Source organism: Alligator mississippiensis, chromosome 1, assembly GCF_030867095.1.
Source record: "Alligator mississippiensis isolate rAllMis1 chromosome 1, rAllMis1, whole genome shotgun sequence".
In the NCBI taxonomy this organism is placed as follows: Eukaryota; Metazoa; Chordata; order Crocodylia; family Alligatoridae; genus Alligator; species Alligator mississippiensis.
This window is the reverse complement of record NC_081824.1, coordinates 377943720-377955823: the sequence shown is the minus strand read 5'-3', so window position 1 is coordinate 377955823 and position 12104 is coordinate 377943720. Positions and strand designations below refer to the sequence as shown.

Below are 12104 nucleotides of genomic sequence, written 5' to 3'. Positions count from 1 at the left end.
ACTGCTAGCCATCATGCTTAGTACTTTCACTGTAAATTAATTAATTCTTCTTCACGAATCCCTAGAGTCACATATTCTATTTATATAATTTAGAGATAGCTTTATAAATAGAAATTGACTGTTAATTGACATTTCTTAAAATTTATTCATTGTTTACTTCAACTTTTTTGAGTAGTGGCCAATAAATACTGAAGAGACAATCATTATCATCCAGGATGTATGTGAAAAATTGCACTAATCTGGGGATTATAGATTCATAAAGAAAATGTAATGCACAAATAAATATAATTAAAGCTTTACCACACAATGTACATAATGATGTGAAGCTCACCTCCATTAGCATCCGGAAGTATACAAAAAATTGTTTTCTCCTTGTAGACTCACATGTGAAGCCAGCAAATGTAAATTATGTGATGTGAAGAAATGAGGGTGTTCAAGAAGAACCCTAAAAATGACTTTTAGCATGAAACAAAGAGGTGTTGAGCAGTACCATAGAGGAGATAAAAGCAGCATCAAGTAACAGGGAAGAATCAAAGAGATCTGTTTCTATCTTGTGCACAAAGACTGACACACAGATATGATACACAGTAATATAAATGTATGTGTTTTACATTTATTAACAAACATACCCCAGACTTCTTTCCCTTGAATATAATTCTTAACCTTTTTGAATCTAAAAAGAGAGAATGTAAAAAACTAATGTAAAGAAATAAAATCTTTGCTATTTCTTACTTTTATTCACCATTATGGTTCTTCTGTAATGAGATATCTCATTTGATGTTGTCCTAACTGATTTAAGTCAAAACCCAGACCCAAAGTGGAGTGACAGCTCTGTATACACATAGTCTTTGTAAACTGCATTGCTGCTCTATGGCCAGGGAGACAATACTGCTTAACAAGCTTCTTCCTGAAATGCTTGGTAATTAACTTGACTGAACTTCTATTAAATTAGGCCCCTGGTACATGTTACACTTACGATGTGTTAATCATGTCTTAAGTGGTTACCCACCCACATGTTAATGTAATTTATGGTGTGACAAAACAAGGAATAAGCCACAACATTATTGCACAAACAATGTGTAATAACCAGGGATCCTGGTTTTCTCTGATAAAAAAAAAAAATCCTCAATTTTTGGATTAAAAAGAAGTAACCCAAAATCCACATTTCTCCATGATTAAAATGAAATGCCACTATTTCTTAAATCTGAAAATTGGGGATTTGTTTTTAACAGAGAAAACTAGGATCCTTGGCAATAACCTTGTGGCTGGTACTTATCATGCCATCGGTTGCATAACGAGTGGTTCTCAACCATGGGGGAGCACCGTTGCTGGAAGCATGGATCAGCAGATGTGGCTGTCAGCCATGGTAGCACATGGTTCACCCCTGTAGCTGGGAACCCAGATCAGCTGATGGCTCCCAGCCAGGGGAGTTTCCTACTTGCTGATGCAGGGGGAGATCAGGATTACAATCGTAGTTTCCCCCTGCACTGGCAATATGGGGTGATGGGATCTGATATTGGATCCTACAATCACACCTCCTACCATGCATGTGTGGCATGACAGGAAGTCTAATTATGGCAATCACACATCAGATGTTATTGAATTTTCACTTGCATGTCTGCCAGGGGCCTTACAGACATACACAGCATTGTCCTGGGGCTCTGGGGAGGGAAGTGTTAGCATATTTTTATCCCAAATATTTCTCAGGTACTGAAGGTAGGACAATGGATTATTGTATATCTAGGATCCCAGAATAGAATGCTTTCTCTGAAGAAATGTTGTGTCTATTTACACCCCAAAATATTACTATTTGAAAAGGTATGGTGAATAACAATGATATCATCTTCCAGAAAAATATATAAGTTAGGAGAGGAATGAAGTGGTAAGTGTATTAATATTTTTATAGTATTAAAATATTCAGATTAATAATGTTGACTCAACATTAATTTTAAATTGGGTGGAATATGAATTATCTGTTAAATCATGGTGTAAACAAAAATGGTGGTTGAAGCATCTGACTCTTCTTTGCATTAGAAATTCAGATTTTGGCAGTAGCTCATCTTTTGCTATTCTTCAAAGCAGAAATGCAGAAGTGTTACCCTTGGTGGTCAAGGTTCTTTGGGCAGATGTGATATCTTTTATTAGACCAACTAAATAGTTGGAAAAATTGTTCTTTGCAAACTTTCAGGAACAAACACTCTTCTTCAAGTGTTACCCTTGGCCTTGTCATCAACAAGAGACACAAATAGGAGTGCATGCTATTTAGTTTTTCTTTTAGTTTGTCTGTGTCCATAATTTTAACTTATCAAAATGTAAAATAATTTGTGTTCTGAAAAATAATGCATATAGAAGTTAGGTAAAGAAATGGTAATCACTTCAGGGAAAATCAAAACACATTCATTGTATTTGCTGAATATGGTGAAAAAATCATTTTTCTATAGTTAGTGACCTTCACTCCAGTGATTTTTATTATTATTATTATTATTATTATTATTATTATTATTTTAGTACATATAAGGTGAACATAACACAATATCTACTAAATATTTCATAGTAATTTCATTCTAACAACTCCTACTGTAAATATCAAATTGTAGTGGGGTAATATTATGTCTGAATACATTAACAAACTACAGAGAATTTCTTTATGCCCTAAATAAGTGGTGCCTTTGCTTTAGATGCAGAGTATAATTTCCCATTCTATATAGACAGCATGTGAAGCAAATGGTTCTGGGATGAATAGATAGTGTTAGAGTAATTATTTTGTAACAACACTATGCCATAGAATATTTTATACATTAAAATAACTGTGTCTCTTATAGAATGTTTGATTTATGATTCATATGTATGACTTATTTTAATCTATAATACAGTAGTGAATGGGCAATACAGGCTAGTCCAGTTTCCAGACATCTGTAGTTTGAAATTAAGTGGCACAAAGAATTAAAGAAATAACTTTAATAGTACTTCCTGCTGTACAGAGAATAGTTCATTGTTATTGTTTTTGCACTAAGCATAAAGAAAGTGTCAACTTTTACTAGTAAAGAAGACAAGCCCAGTGTCTGACTTCCTTTTTGCTTATATTTAGGATAGTTTGTATATCCAATTCAGTGTTGCCAACTGTCACAATTTAACTTCTGAAACACACATTAGATTTTTTTATACAATACATCTAATCCTGGACCAAGTGAGAACCTCAGGATTTTGCTATTTTTATTATTAATTTTCCAACCTGATAATTGTGACATAAGCTTAGATACATAAAACAAGTCAGTCTTCTCCCCTGAAAAAAGACATTCTGTTTTGACAGCTTTTAAAAGGTTTGAGACAGAGATACACAGAGAGACAGAAAGAGACTGTGTATAATCCCAAAAGGGACTGGACAGGTAATCTTTGCTATAACCAAAGAATGAAAATGTATTGATTTCTATTTGTGTGAGTTACAGTCATCTTTTCTTAACTAGCAGGCCATCTTCAACAATACATAGTGTTCCCTCAATGGTCCAGTGCATCACAAATTGGTCCATCTTGTCTGGCAGTCAAAAGTGCCCAAACTTAAAAGAAGAGCCACATCCTGACACGGAACTTCAAGAGGCAGAGGGCATCACAAGAGCTGGCTCTTGGAAGCAAAATCCTGCAGTGGTTTGGTACAGGACAATGAAAATGTATACAGGTTCAGGGAAGTCTAAGTGCAGTCAATAAAAATAACACTGAGCATAGAGAAAATCTGATTGAGGTGAAGACAGTCGAGAAAGTCACTGAAGAACATCTCCAGCTAACCATCACAGAAAGGGAAAGATTGAGGACACTTCAGGTTCAGGTGGGTTGACAAAGATTCTGGTGGTCAGGGTCTTGTGAAAGAGCTGCCACTGGAGTTCACAGGTCTACTTTGTGATGGACGGTTTGTACAGGGTGTGCCAGACTCCTATGCTGCCACTTCCAAATATTTTCAGGGTGGGCAGTAAGGATGCCAGTGTAGAGAACTGGAATTTTAAGAGGTGCCTTGAGGGGTACCTTGAGTCTAATGATGGGTTCCTTGTGTCTAAAAAAATGTAGGAACTGCTGCTCTGGAAAGATTAGCCAGCCTGCCTAAATAAAACTTAAAACAGTCCCACATGCAATATTTGCATAAGTTTTCCTTTAATAAATTGTCAGAACTTTTGCAGGACAGAAATAACATTTATCCAATTCACTCTTGTGCGTAAAATAATATTCCATAAATTTATACATTAGAGCCATTAGTGCAAAAATCTCATAGTTATGTATTAAAATCTATTATGAATAGTGGACAGAAAATGGTGTTTTTGAAACTGGTTATCCTGAAGCATGCTGAGTCATATTACATAAGCAGATGATGCAAATAAGCTTTAATGAAAGTTATGTTATATCCTTGGCAAATGTCTGAAGTCTAAATTTAACGTCTATAATGATCCGCATTTCTGTAATGCAATATCATTGCTTCATCTTTTAGTAAGAACTTCAGCAAACAAGATGTATTAGCATGGGATGAGAAAATCTTGATGAGTTCATGAAGTCAAAAAAATAAATCTTTTCAGGAGGATATCAAGTTGTCTAAGAAATGAAAATAGTAATGACCACGTTTGGTTCATATTTCAGATGGTTTTCAAAGGTTTCATTTATTTCAGAGCAGTATAATGTTTTCTGAAAACAGAATTAGAAATATGATTTAGGCATTGTGGAATTCACTTCAGTCCAAACTCAGATCACCCTTATTCTAATTGAGTTATACTTCAGTAGTTAAAAGGAGCATCTACAGGACATTTTGTATGCATTTTACTGTGGAGTTGACTAATTAGCTTTGCAGTAAAGTGTTACCGTCTCCACATGAGGCACTATTAGGCTGGAGTAAACTAATTAACTCTGCCATAGGACAGTACTGCCTAAATGAAAGAACTGTTTTATGGGGAAGTTATTTACTTCATCTCAACATACATGTAGATTCATAGATTCATAGATGTTAGGGTCGGAAGGGACCTCAATAGATCATCGAGTCCGACCCCCTGCATAGGCAGGAAAGAGTGCTGGGTCTAGATGACCCCAGCTAGATGGTTATCTAACCTTCTCTTGAAGACCCCCAGGGTAGGGGAGCACACCACCTCCCTTGGGAGCCCGTTCCAGACCTTGGCCAATCGAACTGTGAAGAAGTTCTTCCTAATGTCCAATCTAAGTCTGCTCTCTGCTAGCTTGTGGCCATTATTTCTTGTAACCCCCGGGGGCGCCTTGGTGAATAAATACTCACCAGTTCCCTTCTGTGCCCCCGTGATGAACTTATAGGCAGTCACAAGGTCGCCTCTCAGCCTTCTCTTGTGGAGGCTGAAAAGGTCCAGTTTCTCTAGTCTCTCCTCATAGGGCTTGGTCTGCAGGCCCTTAACCATACGAGTGGCCCTTCTCTGGACCCTCATCAGGTTATCCGCATCCCTCTTGAATTGCAGCACCCAGAATTGCACGCAGTACTCCAACTGCGATCTGACCAGCGCCCGATAGAGGGGAAGTATCACCTCCTTGGACCTATTCGTCATGCATCTGCTGATGCACGATAAAGTGCCATTGGCTTTTCTGATGGCTTCGTCACATTGCCGACTCATGTTCATCTTGGAGTCCACTAGGACTCCAAGATCCCTTTCCACTTCTGTGCAACCCAGCAGGTCATTCCCTAGGCTGTAGGTGTGCTGGACATTTTTCCTCCCTAGGTGCAGCACTTTGCATTTCTCCTTGTTGAACTCCATTCTGTTGTTTTCTGCCCACTTGTCTAACCTGTCCAGGTCTGCTTGCAGCTGTTCCCTGCCCTCCGGTGTGTCCACTTCTCCCCGTAGCTTTGTGTCATCTGCAAACTTGGACAGAGTACTTTTCACTCCCTCGTCCAAGTCGCTGATGATCCCTCGTCCAAGTCGCTGATGTAGATGATAGGACTGGCTGGGGCATGAGGATGCTGTAGTATGGGGTCTGCCTGTTGGCTGGCCCCACACTGTAGCACCCTCATGCCCCAGCCAGCCCTTCTGAGTCCTGTGCCTCAGTAGAGCCCGGCCGAGCTCTCCTTCCAGCTCAGAGCTGGCTCTCGGGAGTTTCAAGGCTCTCACCCATCGTCCTGGGCCTCCAAAAATGCCTCTCTACTCTCCATTTCTTCATGTGTTCCCTCCCTTGCCTTTTGGGGCTGCTCTATTCTTACAGAGCAGTAGCTTCATAAATGTTGCTCCCATGGAATTATTTTCCCTTCCCAGGTTGCCATCTCTTTTTCAGCTGGCTCCTTATCCCCTACAAGATTTTTTTTCTGTTTTCAAGTTCCCTTGCCTGTACCTTTCCACAATCTCTGAAAAAGTACGATGTCATGTTTGAGTAGGTTGTCCCATGTGTGATCCCTGAGAGCAAGTAGGTCACTGGTGCATACTCAGCAGGGATTCTGGTTTTCTCTGATTTAAAAAAAAAAATCCGCAATTTTTGGTTGAAAAAAAGTAAACCAAAATCTACATTTTTCCATGATAATGAAAAACGAAACACGATAATATATATATATAGGGGTGTGTGTGTGTGTGTGTGTGTGTGTGTATAATGGTGTTTCATTTTTCATAATCATGGAAAAATGTGGATTTTGGTATATATAAATGTGGATTTTGGTGTGTGTGTGTGTGTGTGTGTGTATTATTATATATATAATATAATGTTGTTTCATTTTTCATAACCGTGGAAAATATATATTTGTCATTTTAATCATGAAAAAAATGTGGATTTTAGATTTCTTTTCTCAAACCGAAAATTTTAGATTTTTTTTTATCAGAGAAAACCAGAATCCCTGATGCTCAGTGACCCTGAAAGTACCAGAATACCTTCACTTCTGACCTGTGTACAACCAGTGCACATGTGTGATAGAAGGAAGGTATGAGAGTGTGATAGCACACATACATTAGTGATGTGTAGACAAGGTTCTTTGGGTGAATCTGGTATCTCTTATTAGACCAACTTAAATAGTTGGAAAACAATTATTAAGCAAGCTTTTGGGTTCAAAAACCCTTTGTCAGGCCAAGGAAGTTTCTGCAGTTGGTGTGTGCTCTTCCTGGATGGAATGAAAAGTAAAGAAGCCAGAGGCTGGGCTGGTATGCATACAAGACAGGTAGTCAGTGAAAATGTAGACTGATGAGTCAATGGGCGAGAGACAGGCTGGGGAGGGGGGAGAAGAGAGAGAAGGGGGTTGAAAGTGGAGAGATACCTGGGGAGTCAGATGTCAGGCAGGTTATAATGTGTCATAAATCCAATGTCTATATTTAGTCCATGATTTTTAGTATCCAGGAGGTTGATGAAGTGGAGTTCATAGGCTCGTTTCTGGGAGGTATTTTGTAGGTTTCCTTTGAGGATCAGGACTGAGAGATTGGAGAGAGAGTGGTTTTCTTGTGAGAAATGTGCCCCCACAGGTAATTGGGTATTTCTGTCTTTGATAGATTTCCGGTCTGCGTTCATTCTGGTGCGCAGTTGTTGTTTGGTCTCTCCTACATATTTTCCATCAGGGCATTTGGTGCATTGGATGAGGTATATTACATTTCTGGAGGTGCGGCTGTAAGATCCAGGGATGCTGATGGCTCTGTTGTGGGGTGTAGTAATTGTGGGGGTGGTAGAGATGTGTTGGCAAGTTTTGCATTTCTTGTCATGGCACAGTTTGAATCCTTTTGGTGTGTTCTGGGCTTGGGGAAGTTTGCTTCTGGTGATGAGGTTGGCAAGGTTCGGTGCTTGTTTGAAGGCTAGGATAGGTGGCTCTGGGAAGATCTTTTTTAAGAATAGGGTCTCTTTCTAGTATGGGTTGCAGTTGTTTGAGAATTTTCCGTATAGATTCGAGGGAGGGGTGATATGTCATAACCAGTGGTGTGTGATTTGTGGGGGGTTTTCTTCTGTACTGCAGCAGTTCTTCACATGGTATCCGGGTGGCTCTTTCAAACGTGCGATCTATCTCTCTGGGGGAGTGTCCTTGTTGGGTGAAAGCCTTTTTAAGATTGGTGAGGTGGCAATCCCAGGTGTTCTCTTCAGTGCAAATTCGGTGGTATCTGAGGGCTTGGCTGTATATCACAGCTTTTTTGGTGTTTAGGGTGATTGATGGTTCTGTGCAGATATGTACGCTGGTCTGTGGGTTTCTCGTATAATATGGTCTGTATTTTATCATTCTGCACACTGATCATCGTGCCTAACCTTGACCACTACATTGACTGCTTCAGGGAAAGAATGAACAATGAAATAATCAGCAACACAGTGAGACTGAGCTATAGTGTAGCATTCTATAGCTGTGAGACTGAGGCAACCAGCCAAGTAACCATCTCCCAAATTCTCAAGCTACTGATAAGGTGCTGCAATAAGTCAGGTCTCAGACTGCCATCTAGTTTGAGAAGCTGACAGTCCTTTGGTATGTGTCGCCGAACTCTGTGGGTTATGACAGGTTGTATTTGTGTTGTCCTTGTATTGCTCGGTTGTGTCTCCATGTATATGGTTTATAGTTATTGGAATTCTTAAGTGTAGAAAGATGACACAAGTAATGTCATGAGTATATTACACGCAGTGAGGCAGGAGAGTGAGATTTCTGGAGTGAGCCAACCCTCCATTTGTGAATTGTATATATATAATAGTGTTGCTTGTTATTCATAGTTTGTGCATATAATTATTTCTTAGCTTTGATGTATGTAGTATTCAGGTCTGTTCTAGTCTGTTATTGTACTTGGGTCATTTTTTCACTAAACCGTTAATTCGCTTTAGATTTATTCACGCCTAAGCCTCAATCATTCATTTATATAAATTCTCCCTAATCACCCCAGGGTAGCACTGTGAAAGAATAGTGACTACCCTGAGGGGCATGATTGCACCTGTCTCCTTCATTGGAAGCTTTGATCTAATTAATTATCAGACTTCTCACATAAGAATGCTTGTTGTCAAAAAAAGTTTAAGAATGTATTAGTTAGAACACAGGGCTGGGAGTCAGGAGTTTTTTGTTCCAGTTGGAGTGCCTGCTACATTTTCCCCTGATCTTGTATGAGTCACTGTGTTTTTAGAGCTGTTTTTTTATGAAATAAAAGCTATGTCAATTAATGTATACTCTATACTCTGGAATATCATAGTAAGAGCATTGCTTGGGAAAGTGAACTGCTCATGTTTGTGTGTGTCTTGCATTTATATCATGGGCCAAATTAGGCTCCCAAGTAGAAGATCAAAAACATTTAGAATGTAAATCTCAATTGTCTGTGTGGACATTTTCTTTTTCTTTTTACTTCTATTTCTACCCTGGATGGTAAAAGGACCTACTATATCCAGCATTAGAATGTAATTACAATGATAATTTACTACCTGTTTGGATAACAAACTGAAATGAAATTTGAACTACATATGGGAAGAAAATTAAAACGGGTAGGAAAACTGTTTCCAATAAAGAATCTCTCTCTCTCATTTTTCATGTGAAAAGGAACAATAGTTCAGTGAACAATCATAGAAAGAGATATAACTTCTCATTTTAATCATTCTGAATCAGCTAATGGTAGCTAACGTGATCCAAACATTGACTGCCTTGATCTTTCCAAGCTAATAATGCACTCTAGAATTTAACACAGCCTGCAATATTTTTCTTACCTTTTTACATTATGTAATGCACAATTGTACTCTCATTCTCTTGGAAGAGTCCAAGGGGTTACAAATATAACACCATTTTTCAATATCTTATTATTGTATGTAGTAGGTGAGTATGTTGTACAGATCTAATGTTCTTTTATGAGCCCTGTTATTATTTGAGGAATTTGGAGAAGCATATATAAAATAACAAAAGGTGTAGCAATTGACCTCCTGTTTTCATTCATATTTTATTTGAAATGACTTGAATAAAAAAGCAATAGCTTTTTTTCTCTTTATAGGGGAAAAAAAACAAGCCAAGCACAATGATATGCATTCTTCAGTTTAAATATTATATTTTTATGATTAGGTCAGTATCTGATTTTAGGCCTCATTTTGGAAATATTTATATTGTAGCATAAATGGGTGGAGTGACTGGGCACCACCAAATAGCTATAGATGTAGTGGTAACTGGCCACAGTGCTACCGTCAACCCCATAGCAGCCACTCCTGCTCCATGTACTGCAGCTGCCCAGGGCACAGAGCAAAAAGTAAACCCAAATCCACCTTTTTTTCCATGATTAAAATGAAACACCACTAATTAATTTATATATATATATATATATATATATATATATATATATATATATATATATATATTAGTGGTGTTTCATTTTAATCACAGAAAATGTGGATTTGGGGTCACTTTCTTTTAAACCAAAAATTGGGGATTTATTTAAATCAGAGAAACTGATCTGAGGATCCCTGGTAATTTCAATGCATCAGATCAGACTCAATTAATCAAGTCTGCTGGAGCATGCTAATTAGCATTTTCCAGCCAGCCTCCATGACTCGTATATCAGTGTCTCCATGCTACAAAATGGCAGTAGGGGTGCTTTAACTAATGCTCATTCAGCAAGGTTTAGTTAAAATGCCCCTGCTAAAATTTTAAAGTGCAGGGATGCTGATAATATACAAGATGCTGTGGGTGCTTTAATAAGAGTGGCTCTTGGAACTTCTCTAATTAAAGCACCCTACACCCTACCTGTAGAGCACATATAATTATGCCCTTAGATGCCTAAATCCACTTACATAACATTGTAAGTGGAATATAATTTGATCTTTGTGTGCTTTATGATAGTGTCTTTGATTATATAACACCCTTTTATTAGCTAGAGTTAGATGTGTCTTCCTTAAGAAAAAACTATTTTTTTTTTCCTGATTCATTGGTTAGGGTTAATGAAACAAACCGAAAACACTTTATTGATACCTATAAATGCAACTTCTACAGGAAGATACCAGGATCTGGACATTTTATGGTTGGTGGAATGCCAAGGTTGCATTTATAGTACCAGAATTTTCACTTTTCTATTTCAGTTTAAGGTTGATTTTAACCCAAATTTTGTATCCATTAACTCTTCTAATTAGGAGTGTGATTTTTATATTGATATAGTTAGATACGTACAATTCCTCATATGGTAACCATTTATTCCAATTTAGAACTTACTCCTATTCATTTTAAATTTTGAACATCTATCGGTATACTGGTGTAGGCTATTTAGAATGGTTTAATTGCATTCCCACCGAATATTACACTGCTTTAGCAAGTAATTAAGATGCAAGAAACAATTTTAGTGTTATATCACACTCTTAACAAAAGTTGCCTCTAAGGTACGTGCATGCGTGGCTGTGCACAACTAAAATTCTAGCTGCACACAGCCTTTTCAAGGCTATGCACCAGGAGAGAAGCTGAAGGTAAGCTCTAAGGGGGGGTGGGGGCGGGACCCTGGTGTGGGTTCCGCTGGCTCTGGGGAACTGCTCCACTGCCCTGCTTTGCCTCAGGAAGTGAAGAGGCACGTGGCATCAGGACGGGGGGCGGGTGGAGCAGTTCCTTGGAGCCAGCAGAGCTGTGTCAGCCCCCCACCCCAGCCTCCATCTCTGACTTGCCACACCTTGTGGAGGAGCCACTGCCTGCCCTGAGTGAGGCTCTGCAGGCTCCGGGACACTGCTTCGGCCCCCAGCCTCTCGGCTCCAGCCCCCAGCTCCAGCCCCCGGCCCCCAGCCTCTGGCTTCCAGATCCCAGCCTCTCAGCTGCAGCCCCAACCTCCGGCCCCCAGCCTCTCAGCTCTAGCCTCCAGCCCCCAGGCCTCAGCCCCCTTCAGTAAGTGCCCCATGCTGAACCAAGGCGCTGCACTTACAGACCACTACTCCTTAGAGGGAACATTGCTCTTAACTGGCATAATTAAACCAGTACAAGAATTGTGTGAATCTCAATCCTTAGTCTTTGGGTTAACATTCTATTTTCCTTTTTCTTTCTTTCCTTTTTTAAGTGATATGAAGAGTTAGTTTTCTATCAGAGTTACCAACCTTCCATAAATTGATGGATGTCTATGAACAAGCAACCTGCCTGTGATACATTTAACTCCCTCTACCCTACTGTCCCAGCCAAGTTCTGCCTGCATTTCCTGGCCATCATCATCTGCCTGTGGTTGGTGAGTGGTCATCCTGATGGTACA

The 12104-nt window shown here is 39.2% G+C and overlaps 1 long non-coding RNA gene across 1 annotated transcript in view; it reads left to right on the top strand.

The window, feature by feature from the left end:
* LOC109282886 (uncharacterized) overlaps positions 1-12104 on the top strand; it is a 135672-nt gene that overhangs the window by 79762 nt on the left and 43806 nt on the right. Inside the window, exon 2 of the long non-coding RNA XR_002089923.2 lies at positions 11919-12080. This is a non-coding gene — a long non-coding RNA (uncharacterized LOC109282886). The remainder of the gene's footprint in view (positions 1-11918; positions 12081-12104) is intronic.